Source organism: Narcine bancroftii, chromosome 3 (assembly GCF_036971445.1).
Source record: "Narcine bancroftii isolate sNarBan1 chromosome 3, sNarBan1.hap1, whole genome shotgun sequence".
Classification (NCBI taxonomy): domain Eukaryota; kingdom Metazoa; phylum Chordata; class Chondrichthyes; order Torpediniformes; family Narcinidae; genus Narcine; species Narcine bancroftii.
The window spans coordinates 118,187,493-118,203,684 of NC_091471.1; positions in this window are offsets into that span (position 1 = coordinate 118,187,493).

Genomic DNA, 16,192 nt, shown 5'->3' on the forward strand with positions numbered 1-16,192 from the left:
GGAAGCCTATTGGTTGAATCCATTAGTCTCTCTGCCGCAATTTAGCAAGATCATGCACCTAAAGGAATTAGCTTTGAAACCCTTCACTGTTGTCAAGCCTTTAATAAGGATATTTTTTAGTTATTAATTCTGGTGGTATGGAAATTGATGTATTGTAGAAATTCTAAACTCATGCAGAGATTGAGCTTGCTTGAACTTCTCCCTTCTGCAGAATATGTGGGTAATACATAACCTTAAAGAGTTCTTGTCAAAAACAGAGAGCATCACTTTTATGTTTGAATCCATTCTACTGGAATACATTGAAACATACATATAAGACTTCAATAGTTTTGCAAGAGATGTACCTGAGTTTACATTATTTTATTTCAGAACAAATGGTTGAAGGGATAGAAAACTTACCTGAGATATTCCATAATTTTTGTATGTGATAAGCTGAAAGGTTTTTGTTTAAACAAGAAATAATGCTATTGACTTTTAATTGCTGCCACTATAATTTTGAATATGTGGAATCATTAAAAAAAAGAGAATGAAAAAACAAAAAAAAACACTCTAACATTATCATTCTAAAGCTGTAATTAGATCAAACCTAGCCTATTGGCTAAACTCTACTGGGGAGGTGAGGTCAGAAATGTGTGGCATTTGACCATCCATTCACCTCCATATCCTCCCTGTATTTGGGGAACAAAAGATCACTGGCTTGAATCAGAATAACTGTTGCTGGAAGCAGCCCTAAAAGAAAATATTTTTGCTTGACCATTCCCAATGTGATCCATTGTAAGGGGGATATGGTTAGCGTAGCAGTTAGTGTGATGCTGTAACAGCACCAGTGATCTGGACCAGGGTTCAAATCCTGTGCTGTCTTTAAGGAGCTTTTACATTCTCCCCAAGTCTGCATGGGTTTTCTTCGGTGGCTCTGGTTTCCTTCTGGAAGCTATAGGTTAATTGGGTATAATTGGGAACCACAGGCTTATAGGCCAAAATGGTCGGTTACCATGCCTTATGTCTAAATTTAAAATTTAGAACCAGAATCTGTTTACTTGGACTCCAGTCCTAGTTGTGCTCGGATTTTGATACATTAAGCTGGTGACTCTGCATCTGCAGATCTATGCTAACCAGTTCTGGAGTAGGATCAGGGTTCATACTTGAATTATAATGAGCTTATCGTCATATATATTGTGCAAGGTACACATGCACCAAAATTCACATTTGCTGTAACTGAACAAGTACTTGTAAAATGCACCTATGGCATAGGGAACACTTAAAGTGGTATGTGAGTGGAAAGAAAAAAGGTTAAGAACCACTGAGCTAAAGAGTCAGCTCTGTAAATCCATGACTCATGAAGAATGCCCACAGCAGGCCCTTTGTATATTCTTTGTTGCTTTACAAGCCCAATTCTGGGACATCCTATTCCCATTCACCATGGCCTTTAACTTTGCACCATCCAATCTTTTCTTGAGGTCTTTTGCAAGCAACATCTGCATATTTTGATCAACCTACTTGTTTTCCACCAGCAAAGAAGGTCTTGATTCCAATGGATGCATGGATAGGATAGGTTGAGAGGGAATTGGGCCAGACACAGGAAAGTGGGATTAATGTGGGAGGAACATTTTGGTAGCATGGGTAACTTGTGCTGAAGGGCCTTTTTCCATGATGTTTTACTCTATGATTCTATGGCTTAATTTTCCTTTTATTTAAAGCTTCATATATCTTGCCAAATGAGTTGCCATCCACAATACTTCCCTGAGTGGAAAGGTCCACTTGTATTCATTGGACTGGCATTCTGTAATTGACTTTCTTCTACTTTCATATTTAATTGGACAGTGTCCTTCAGTCTCTTGCTTTCTCCAACTAATTCATTAGAACTGAAGTCAGGCAACATCTGAACTTTTGGTGCCTCCCATATGCATCTCACCACTAGTCCATTTGGACAGACCCTATATGTCCTGAGCTATGAGTAGCTGTTTAAGCTCTTCAGTGGACAATTGTATGATCCTCTTGAAAGCAGAGTTCTTCAACATTAGTGACTCAATTCAGTCAATTCTTATGCCCTCTCCTGCACTCTCTTGACCTGTACCATTATAGGCAGTTGGTTTTATCTATCGCCATGACAAGGCAAACGTTTATCTGCCCCTGAATTCTGTGACTGTCCTCCATAAGTGACAATTTTGTACTACTTCAACAGGTTGAGATACTTCCAATACATGACCTGATCTGCATCAGAAAGACTTTCAACTGTCCCAATACATATTTTCATCCTATCCCTCTCAATAAATAAGGCAACCATAAGAGTATTGCCCTTATCATTTTTTTCTGGATATGTTACAGATGCCATTGAACATTCTTGTTTCCACTCCTTCATGATCAAATTCTAATATGTATGCAAGACCACAACTGCACTGTTCCATACAGTCTCTTCTTTGCACCCAAGGCAAGTGGAAGCTTGACAACATGTACAACAATGATTTTTCAGCAACTTACATACCAGTGCACCATGCTCTGCAGTAGGATATTCACTTAGTTATCTGTAATGAGAATTCTGCCATAACAGCCATGCCATCACTGGTATAGACTTGAGAACAGTGGGGAGCATGGACTTCTTTAGTACTCCTCCAATGGCCCAGTTTAAATTGCCTGTAGAATGTGGCCAGCGGTCATTTTTACATCAATATTTGTGTTGTCCAGTTCCAAGATGGTGACACCTACCATTAGAACCAGAACAACAAACCAGGCTCTACCTCAGGGCTCAACACCTGAGGTCTCATACTAGGCCACAGGCTACTGGTGAACAGCTCCTGGATCCAAGATTCATGAAGGTCCTAACAGCAAGCAGGGCTCCTGATGGACTTCAAATCATATGCTCTCAGGCCTGGTTCACCACTGGACAGGACAGGAGGCAGTGCTGCTATGGAGGTCAAGGCAGTGGCATCAGAGGAGGTAACCTAATCTAAGGACACCCAATGTCAGTCAATCAATGTCTCTGAAGGACATTCTTTGCCATGAGTGTGGTACTTTTTTAATAATTGTGAAAACAAAACAAAAAATATTGTTGTGAACCTTGTGTACCATGCAAAAAATGGAATCTTGATCTTGAACACACTTTCCGAGGCAGATAGTTTCCATATCAAAGCCTCTTCCTCTTACACCCAGACAACTTACTGCCGTCCCAAATTTTGCAAGCAAGTGACCTACTGGATTTCAGAAGAACCTATTTGGATCCTACACATGATACAGCCACAAAGGGGACTATGCTTTTATTGCCCTTTCTGTAGACCTCTTGGGATTGTATCCTGAATAAAAATTGCTCATATATTTTGCCTTCTTCGTATGGCACACATTAAGTTCATCAAACCAAATAGTTTCACTTGCATTCTTTTGTTTATTTGTCTGTTTGCTAAACGATCCCTCAATAGCTGATTTTTTAAAAAAAGAAATGGAAATTAGTTTACCATTAGTCAACTTAACAACATTTGGTATTTTGAAAGCCCTACCACCAGCAACAATTACTTTTCTTTTGTTTTACACATGGCTTTGTGTCAGTTCAGGATGATTTAAACTAAATGTTAGGCAAAATTTTCATCATAAGATCACCCATTTAAACATTTTTTTTGGCAGCTAAAGTTCACAAACATGGTTTCTAAACAGCCGCTGATAGTTTCATGGTTCCTGACATCTAAGATAGTAGAGGCAACATAAAAAGCAGCATGCAAACATCAGGCCCTTTAGTGAATTAAACAATGACCAGATAGTTTAGCAAAGATCCCTATAAGTAAACCAGGGTCCAATAATCAGTGTGATCTTCTTGGTGACCTAACATCATGGCTTTGTCATAAAGAGTCATTTACTTATAACTATAAAGACAAATGAATATGTGAAAAATACCATATTGGCCAGGAAAAGAGGCAGCTGGAAATCACTCCGTGACAATTCCTTCAGCTAATTTCCTTGTCTGGCTTCCATCAGTCAACGATGCAATGGCTAAGTTGAACATTCTGCACGGGGCTCCACGAAAAGAAAGCTCAAATTCATTCATATTTCCACCCAAAAAAAACACCATGCAAATGAAATCAAATACCATGGTATAAAATTACCAATTACAGGATTTGTGGAGCTGACTTTCTATAGTGGTCATGTATTTTCGAACATTAAAGGGGACAGAAATATCTTTCTCAAGGCCCCTTGAGGTACCTGGAGTGGTATCAATATGCCAATGAAATTAGGAATAATGATGAACTGAGAAATTAATCCATGAATGTTCTTACTTTGTCTCCATAGTAAACAGTGAATTCTCTTGAAAGATAATGAAAAGCTTTTAATGCCAATTGCTTGATGCCAAAAGATGTGATAAGGTGACTGTAAGTAGTGGTGATTGACTTATTTTCATTTTTTTTTAATTAAAATCCAATTTCTCATTGTTATTTTAATAATTTTTTGGGGAATTATGAGCTAGTATAGATTGTCAGTAAGCTCAAATTAAAGAAAATAAGATCTAATACGGTATTTGTTTCATGGGAATACCTTTATATACCCCAGGGGTGCAGAGCTCATTTTTTAGGTCTGGGTCTCACCAAAAGTGATGAAAAGAAAGTCCCAGATCTGCCCCTTGAGGTACCCGGAGTGGTCCTATGAGGTGCCAGAGCTTCCCCCTGAGGTTCCGAGCGGCGTTTCAGTGAGCTAACATTCAATGACATTATGGTTCCGAGCGGCGTTTCAGTGAGCTAACATTCAATGACATTATGGTTAATCTGCCATATAAAGACAATGGTTTATCGTCATGTACAATTTACAATGTACATATGCACTGAAATTCTTGCTTGCTACAGCCGAATGGATACTTCATAAAAAATAAGCTATAAAACAACTACAAAAGTATATTTAATTTAATTAAAAATGCAATAAATACAAAAATAGATATATAACAAATATTCACAGTTATCCTAGTGCAAAAGCAGATGACTTTGCAATCGTGTAGCAGTGGTGTTAGACCAGTTCTTCATTAGTGTAACCAGGGGAGTCAAGAGCCTAATAGCTGTTGGAAAGAAACTGATTGTGAACCTAAAGATGCTGGTCTTCAAGCTTCTGGACCTTTATCATGTTGGCTGCCTTCTTGAAGCACCACTTCACATATTCAGTGGATGGGAGGTCAGCTATGATGAGCCTAGCTCTGCTTTGTAGCCTTTTGCATTCCGAGGCACTGAAATTCCCAAACCATGCTGTGATTGAACTAGTCAGTATACTTTCCACAGGACATATGTAGAAGTTGAGTATCTGACATTTGATAGAGTAGACATATGCTCATGAATTAACTATAACAAAAATATGGAAGATTTTTTTTAAATATTTTTTTATGGGTGGACTGCTGGAAGAACTTAAAGGGTCAGGCAGAGTTTGTGGAAGGAAAGAGACAGTTGATGTTTTGGGTCGAGATCATACTCCAGGAGTGAAAGTGAAAGGAAGATAGCCAGCAAAAAGTGGTGAAAGGTAGAGGTTAAGGAAGGAACTTGCAAATGATAGGTGGATCCAAGTGAGGAGGGGTTTAATGAGTAGATGGAGTCAGGTGTGGAAGGAAAGGGTAGAGATAACAGATGCACTAAGTAAGGGATGATGAGCAGATGGGAACAATTGGGCAAGGGGCAGGGGACTAAATGGAGAATTTCTTTTGCTGTTACAGATGGAGCAATGGGGAAGAGAGAAAATAATATTGTTTACAGGTTTCTGGAGAGTGATTATAAAGTAGAATGTGAATGTGAGATGGCCTCGATAGATTAGAATGAGAGGTGAAAAACCTAGTAGTGGCGAGTTATATGAAGCCCTCTCCTTCATATCGCCTTAAAAGCTCCATTCCCCTCACCTGGCTTCATCTTCCAACCAACCCTTCCTCACTGGGATTTCCCTATCACTTTCCAGCTCCTGCTTCCTTTATGTCTCCCCATATCTCTGTACTGGTTGTCTCCTCTTCACACTTCAATCCTGCTGTGAAGTATTAGCTGTCTCTTTCCCTTCATAAATGTTGTTTAAAATGTTATTCCAGCAGTTTGTATATTTTTGCACCAATATTGTTGCTTTTGATGTACACAATAATGCCCCAGAAAATGTATAACAATTGGTCTTCTATTAAATATTATCTTTTCATTTAAGCAGAAGGGAACGTAGGTGTATTTCCTCTGTTTATTTTCAACATGCCTGCTGTATAAGTTCCTAAAATAGTGTCCAAACTGAATATAAGGGAATACATCACCTGGCATGGGAGTACATCTTCAATTTCTTTGAATTAACTGCCATCAGGATAAACAACTTAGTACCTTTCACTAAGGTATAAATAAGTTGGTGAGAAAAAAACATTTTGAAGAACTGGAAATCTCAATTCTGCCAAATGGGATAACATTTGATGACATTATCAGTTTTAATACCTGCTAATAAATGTTGATTTTCCTGATGATTTTGACATCCTGTGAATAAATGCAGAAAAAAGGTGGATAAATTAATGAAATTCTTTCAGAAAAGGTATCACAGTTTAAATCTAGTCGTGGAACTATTTTGTCAGTGGTGAATTGAAGGTTACAGAGACCCTACTCTCTTTGATATAACTGGTTACTTCTCTTCCTTTTTCATGTTCATTAAATGCAAAGTAAGACTGTTAAGACAATTCTTATATTTTAGATAGATTTTATTTTCCCTGCAGAAGTAGCCAATACTTCAGATAATGTTAGAAATGTTCTTTTTTCCCTTCATGGAGTAACAACTCCGGTCAAAGAGTACTGACAGGAGAGAACCCCAACTCTTATCCTGACCTTCCTGAACCCCATTTCTGAGTCAGAAAGTCATACATCAGAGAAACAAACCCTTTGGTCAACTTGCCTATACTGACCAAAAGGTTCTTCCCACACTAGTCCCACTTGCCTGCATTCGAAAAGCAATCAGAGCAAACCAAAGTTAATGGAGGTTTCTTTTACATATTCCCATCTATTACAAACACTCACGTTTCTCTCAAGTCCAGGTAGAATTTTGAAGGTATTTCCAGAAACATCCTTTGTTCATTCCAGGAGCCACAACAGATGTGCTTCTGAAAACCGCAGGGATATTTATATCTGTAATGAGCAACCATGGTCCCATTTATTGCCAACAGTAGATCCAAAAAAAGATGTTTGATATTGCAGAGATGGATGGTGTATTCTTTCACCGATGGCCTCCCTTGCATTTAGTAGCCAGGAAGCCTCCTGTTCAATAGTTATCAGTCACAATAGTTTGCTGCAGACTAATTTTCAAATTGACAACATCTTTCAAATCTGAGTGCTCCAGCTTTAGCTGAACAAGTATTTGATAAATCTATTTCTACAAAACTGTACTGACAAAGAACCAAATCATAACCTGAGTGACATGATAGATGTGTTTCTCAATGAATCTGTTGCACACCTGCAACACAATCCCACATGTTTAAATTGAATGTATGACCCTTCCTAATTGAGGAACAATATGGTGCGTCAGATTTTATTTTCGGTCACCAAGAAAGAAACATTGAATTTAATAATTTTAAGAACTCTGCTCCCTCTTTTATCATGTTGAAGTGCAAATGGTATTGAAGATGGCCTGTACCTGGATAATGTTTTCTTGCTTGATAATTGTGAATAATACAATTTTGGTCATAAGATCATGTGATGCAGGGAGCATAGCATCATTTTAGAAATGGAATTCAGGGCAGATTCTATTTTTGACAATTGTTTGAACCAGGATTTCTGTCTGAATAGTAGGGAAGAACATTTTTTTCTGTTGCCCTGCGAAGTGTTTAAATGTGAAGGAATAAGTAAGCTGGAAAAGAACATCAGAATTCTTGTTAGATCCATTCTCAATTTTCTGAACAGAGGCAAACCTCTGCAGAATTCTTTCAATCTTCTGTAACCAGAAGAAATCTTTGAGGGATGCTACAAGTCCTTTTTCCAAATTTAAATCTCATAATTAAAAAAGCAAGCAGCTTATGCAAAGCAAAGTGCAAGCTGGTTCTTTTTTTCTCCTCTAGATGTTATCCAGCAGAGAACTCCCATTAAAAATCAAACCAAAGGCAATTCATGATGAGATAAATTTTGATGACCTAGATGAAAAAAAAACATTGGGACTGAAGTCAGCCCTGGAGTGATTTTTTAAATATTTTAAAGTTTTTCCCTTTTACACATGTTGGGTTGATTGATCTGCATTTGGCATGTATAATTAGATAGCCTTTATCACTTTTTTTTCTTTGGGCATGGAATCAAAGTCTTCCTGTTGATGAAGCAATGGAGTATATGGATTTTAGTAAGCCATTAGACAAGGACCCTCATGAGAGACTCATTCAGAAAATCATGAGGCATGGGGATCCATGGAACTTTGACTGTGTAGATACAGAATTGACTTTTCTGTAGAAAGCAGAGAGTAGTCGTGGACAGAAAGTATTCTTCCTGGAGGTCAGTGACTAGTGGAGTTCACAGGGATGCCTGATCTCTGTGATTTTTAGAAATTATGTTATGGAAAGTGTTGAAGCTTGTCGCAGGGTACAAAAGGATAGATTTCAGATTTATTGTCAGAGTACATACATAACATCACATACAACCCTGAGTGTTCTTTTTCCTGTGGGCATGACAGATTACCACTAATTGGTAGTCAAGTCATGTCACTTTATTTATCATTCATACCATGTTCGCATGGTAAGGACAAGATAACATTTCTACAGGACCACAGAGCATATTTACATAATTATAGGTTAAACACTTTAAAATATTGAGACATATACAGTAAAGGTCCATGGTACACTAAGCACATATATTCAGGAAATTCAGGAGCCTGATGACTTGGGAGAAAAAAAAACCTGTTGACAAATCTGGATGTAAGGACCAGAGTGCTACGGTCCATCCTACCAGATGGCAGAGGGATCACGGTTTATGTGAGGGGTGTGTGGAGTCCTTCACAGTGTTTATTGCCTTTCGCCTGCATTGAGTGTTGTAGATGTCCTTCATGGAAGGGATAGAACCTCCAGTGATCATTTCCACAGATTCCACCATCCTCTGTAGGGTCATTTGGTCTGAGGAGGTAGATCTTCCAAACCAGATGGAGATGCAGTTGCACAGGATGCTCTTAATGCATCCTCTGTAGAATGTAGTGTGGATGGACTGTGGAAGATGAACTTTCCTCAGACTTCACAGGACGTAGAGGTACTGCTGGGCTCTTTTGACTGCGAAGCTGGTTTTAAGGGATCAGGTGAGATTCTCTGCCAAGTGCACTCGAAGTAAATTGATATTCTTGATGACCTCAATGGTCAGTGGAGCGTGGGCCCCCTAGGCCCTCCTGAAGTCGGCAACCATTTATGACTGTTTATCACTTTGCTTAGTCCCTCCAGTGCCAGCCTGATGTTAGCCTGGGGTGGTATGTAGACTGCAACCAGGATGATGGCAGTGAACACCTTTGGCAGGAAGAATGGGTGACAATTGATCACCAGATATTCCAGGTCAGGGGAGCAGGACTGTGACATAACTGTCACGTCTGTGCACCACGATGAATTGATGATAACACAAACGCCACCTCCCCTGGTTTTACCAGACACCAGTATTCGATCAACGTGATGTGTGGTGTAGTCATTGGGCAACAGTGTCATGTCGGAAATGTCCGCGTTTAGCGATGTTTCTGAAAAGCACATCGCCGATGTTGAAGTCTGGCTTGGAGTTTATCAAGTTGTTCTCCAAGGATTGTACGTTGGCCAGGAGGATGGTGGGGAGCAGAAGCCTCAGGTCCCAGCATCTCAGCTTGACCTTTAGCCCCCTTCTGTGTCCATGTGGTCAGATCTTCTTTACCTGGCCCATAAGTCTGCTGCTGGTAGTTCCTGCAGTGTTTAAATGGTACTTGTACTGTCCCTTTTAAACACCCATGATGTTTTAATATGTGAGTGTCTGCTGTTTGCAACTCCCTCAATGTTTAAATGGACCGATTGCTGGCTGTTTAAAACTCCCATGGTGTTGTTTTTGTGGTATTTGCCTGAGGGCCGGCTGTTTAAAGGTCCCGTGGCCTGACAGAGACAGCGAATTTCGAAGTCTGCCAGCGATCTTAGGACATCTATATGAACAGATTTTATGTTTCTGGTTTTGTGTTTGATTTTTAAAAGTTTTGAGCAGGAACATTTGATTATTCCCACCAGAGCTGCTTGCAAAGAGTCATATTGGTTACCTTTCATTTCCTAAGGATGCTGCATTATCTGTTGAGTTTCTCCAGAGCATTTGTAAATTATACTTGACCCGTGCATCTCCAGATTTTTTTATTTGCTGAACCCTGTTTTACCATTAGCTGATCCTTCATCATCAATCAATATTCAAAGGTTCACAATTCATCTGAACAAACTGTACCAACCACATAATTATTGTCATTACATAACCATTTGGAAGTTAGTTCTCCATTTCAACTAACTCACTTCCTAACTCCCTGAAGCCTTTTCTTCTGCAAGTAAAGAGTGTAATGTAATATTCCCCACTTGCTTCCATAAATGCAGCTCAAACAAAACTCAGGAAACCAGACCAAACAAGCCATTTACCCTTCCAATATAGTAAACATTGAATTCCTTCATCTCCAGCAGATATTATCTGCAACATACACATTCTACAAACTGCACTGTAATAATTTACAGCAGGGCGTTGGTGTAGCAGTTAGCTCAACACCAGCGAGTGAGACTGGAGTTAAAATCTCGCGCTGTGTATAAGGAGTTTTTTATGTTCTCCCCGTGTCTGCATAGGTTTTCCTCTGAGGCTCTGGTTTCCTCTCACCATTCAAAATGTACCAGAGATATAGGTTAATTAGATGTAAATTGAGCAGCACTGACTCGTCAGCCAAAATGCCTGTTACCGTGCTGTTATGTCTAAAGAAATAAAAATTAAAAATAAACAGAAAATCATCAAGTAATTATGTGATCTCTGCTATTTCAGATCAAATGAGTCTATGTGAATTTGAAAGTGACCATTAGACCATTTAAATCTTGGAACGTCCACTCAGACACCACTGAGAGACAGTCTTTTGTAACTCATGTTTGCAGCAGTTCAAAAGGCAGTTAATATGAACTTCATGAAGTTAATAAGGGATGGAGTAAAAATGCAGGCCCTAATAATGATATGATGATACAATGATATGATGATATGATGATACAATGATATAATGATATGATGATACGATGATATCATAATATGATGATATGATATGATGATATAATATAATGATATGATGATATAATGATATGATGATAATTATATGATGATACGATTATATAATGATATGATGATATGATGATAATTATATGATGATACATTATATAATGATATGATGATACAATGATATAATGATATGATGATATGATGATATCATAATATGATGATATGATATGATGATATAATATAATGATATGATGATATAATGATATGATGATAATTATATGATGATACATTATATAATGATATGATGATACAATTATATAATGATATGATGATATAAAATATGATGATCTGATGATACGATGATATAATGATATGATCATATGATGATATAATGCTATGATTATATGATGATAATGATATGATGATACAATTATATAATGATATGATGATATGATGATATAATGATATGATGATGTGATTATACAATGTCATGATGATATAATGATATGATTAATTGATTTTATAATGGTATGATGATACAATGATATAATGATATGATATATATTGAAATGATTATATGTTGATATGATGATATAATGATATGATGAATCGATGATATAATGAAATAATGATACATTAATATAATGATATGATGATATGATGATATAATGATATGACAATACGATGATAATGATATGATGATACAAATATATAATGATATGATGATACGATGATATAATGATATGATGATATGATATGATGAAATAATGATATCATGATATGATGAAACAATGATATAATGATATGATGATATAATGATATGATGATACAATTATATAATGATATGATGATATAATATGATGAAACAATGCTTTGATGATACGATGATACAATGATATGATGTTATGATGTTGCAATGATATAATGATACGATGATAATGATATGATGATACAATTATATAATGATATGATTATATGATGATATAATATGATAATATGATTATTCAATCATATGATGATATAATTATATGATGAATTGATGATATAATGATATGATGATATATTGATATGATTATACGTAGATATGATGATATAATGATATGATGAATCGATGATATAATGATATGATGATATAATGATACTGGCCACCGTGACAGAGGTGCACCAAAGAAAAGGTACAAGGACTGCCTAAAGAAATCTCTTGGTGCCTGCCACATTGACCAGCGCCAGTGGGCTGATATCGCCTCAAACTGTGCATCTTGGCGCCTCACAGTTTGGCGGGCAGCAACCTCCTTTGAAGAAGACCGCAGAGCCCACCTCACTGACAAAAGGCAAAGGAGGAAAAACCCAACACCAACCCCAACCAACCGATTTTCCCCTGCAGCCGCTGCAACCGTGTCTGCCTGTCCCACATCGGACTTGTCAGCCACAAACGAGCCTGCAGCTGACGTGGACTTTTACCCCCTCCACAAATCTTCGTCCGCGAAGCCAAGCCAAAGAAAAAAATAATGATATAATGATATGATATAATGATATGATGATATGATGAAATAATGATATGATGATATGGTGCTATGATGATATAATGATATGATGTAATTATATGATGATATAATGATCTGATGATATGATGCTATAATGATATGATGATACAATGATATAATGATATGATGATACAATGATATAATGATATGATGATATGATGACATAATGATATGATGATATGTGATATAATAATATGATGATATAATGATATGATGATATGATGATATGATGTTGTAATGATATGATGATATGATGATATAGTGATATGACGATATGATGATGTAATGATAATGATACAATGATATAATCATATGATGATACGATGATATAATGATGTGATGATATGATGATATAATGATATGATATAATTATATGATTATGAAATGATCTGATGATATGATGATATAATGAAATGATGATACAATGATATGATGGTATAATGATATAATGATATGATGATACGATGATATAATGATATGATGATATGATGATACATTGATATAATGATCTGATGATATGATGATATAATGAAATGATGATACAATGATATGATGATATGATGATATAATGATATGATGATATGATGATATAATAATATGATATAATGATATAATGATATGATGATATGATGATATATTGATATGATTATACATTGATATGATGATATAATGATATGATGAATCGATGATATATTGATATGATGATACAATGATATATTGATATGTCGATACAATGATATGGTGATATAATGATATAATTATATGATGAAATGATGATACAATAATATGATGATATAATGATATAAAGATATGATGATATGATATAATGATATGATGATATAATTATATAATGATATAATGATATAATTATAAGATGGTATGATGATATAATGATATGATATAATGATATGATGATATGATATAATGATATGATGATATAATGATATGATATAATTATATGATGATATAATGATCTGATGATACGATGATATAATGATATGATCATATGATGATATTATGAAATGATGATACAATGATATGATGATATAATGATATAATGATATGAAGATACAATGATATAATGATATGATGATATAATCATATGATGATATGATGATATAGTTATATGACGATATGATGTAATGATAATGATACAATGATATAATCATATGATGATACGATGATATAATGAAATGATGATACAATGATATAATGATATAATGATATGATGATACGATGATATAATGATATGATGATATAATGATATGATGATATAATTATATAATGATATGATGATATAATGATATAATTATAAGATGGTATGATGATATTATGATATGTTGATACAATGATATGGTGATATAATGATATAATGATATGATGATACAATGATATAATTATATGATGATATTATGATATGATGATATAATTATATGATTATAGAATGATATAATGATATGATGATATATTGCTATGATTATATGTTGATATAATGATATGATGAAAGTATGATATAATGATATGATGATATGATGATATAATGATATGATGATATGATGATATAATGATAATGATACAATGATGTAATCATATGATGATACGATGATATAATGATATGATGATATGATGGTATAATGATATAATGATATGATGATACGATGATATAATGATATGATGATATGATGATACAATGTTATAATGATCTGATGATATGATGATATAATGAAATGATGATACAATGATATGATGATATGATGATATAATGATATGATGATATGATGATATAATAATATGATATAATGATATAATGATATGATGATATGATGATACGATTATATAATGATATGATGATATGATGATACAATTATATAATGATATGATGATATAAAATATGATGATATGATGAATTGATGATATGATCATATAATGATATGATGATATAATGATATGATGATACAATGATATGATTATATGATGATAATGATATGATGATACAATTATATAATGATATGATGATATGATGATATAATGATATGATGATGTGATTATACAATGTCATGATGATATAATGATATGATTAATTGATTTTATAATGATATGATGATACAATGATATAATGATATGATATATATTGAAATGATTATATGTTGATATGATGATATAATGATATGATGAATCGATGATATAATGAAATAATGATACATTAATATAATGATATGATGATATGATGATATAATGATATGACAATACGATGATAATGATATGATGATACAAATATATAATGACTTTACACACTGATTCAGTTCTGCTGATGAGGAAATCGAGGATTCAGTTACATAGGGATGAACAAAATCTCAGATCCCTTAGTCTGATCATTAGTTTTGCTGGTATGATGATGTTTAATGCTGGGCTATAGTCAATTAATATTAATGACCATTAAGCAGGATAAACACCATCTTTTGTAGCAAACCATCATGTTTGTTGACTACACTAAGATTGTATTGATCTGTGTGTGTGTGTGTGTGTGTGTGTGTGTGTGTGTGTGTGTGTGCGTGCGTGCGTGCGTGCGTGCGTGCGTGCGTCCGTGCGTGCGTGCGTGTGTGTGTGTGTGTGCGCATGCAAACTTTGGCAAGTTGAAAATGCTGAGAATTTGCATAGCGTTAGAAGGCATCATCTGGTCAGTCAATTTATAATTCAGTGCGTATTTGCAATTGATATCTTGTGGAAGTCATTAGTCAAAAGTGATGAGAAATATTAATATAAAATTAATTGTGTTACCACCAAGTCAAGTAATTTTATATTATCTATTTTGAGTCTGGGTAGTTCATTGTGGAGGTTATATTTCTGTACATACTTGTCCAAATCCCACAATGACAACTTGAAAACTTCAAACTAACTAGAAATAAACTTGGATGTTTTAAAAGTTGGTGTCAATAACAGAGAACATGAAGCCATCAGACTGTGTCAAAATATATCTGGATTAATAATGTCCTTTCCTGAAGGAGTGAATAGCTCTCCACTGGCCACCGTGACAGAGGTGCACCAAAGAAGAGGTACAAGGGCTGCCTGCCACATTGACCACCGCCAGTGGGCTGATATCGCCTCAAACCGTGCATCTTGGCACCTCACAGTTTGGCGGGCAGCAACCTCCTTTGAGGAAAACCGCAGAGCCCACCTCACTGACAAAAGACAAAGGAGGAAAAACCCAACACCCAACCCCAACCAACCAATTTTCCCTTGCAACCGCTGCAACCGTGTCTGCCTGTCCCGCATCGGACTTGTCAGCCACAAACAAGCCTGCAGCTGACATGGACATTACCCCTCCATAAATCTTCATCCGCGAAGCCAAGCCAAAGAATGCAGTCCCACAGTGATGTGGTTGATAAATAACCATCCTCTGTAGATTCCTAAAAAAAACATATTCAATGATACACAAATGCTTAGAAGACTATAGATGTCTATCACAGGCTTCTTGCAGTGAATAGTATTACCAAA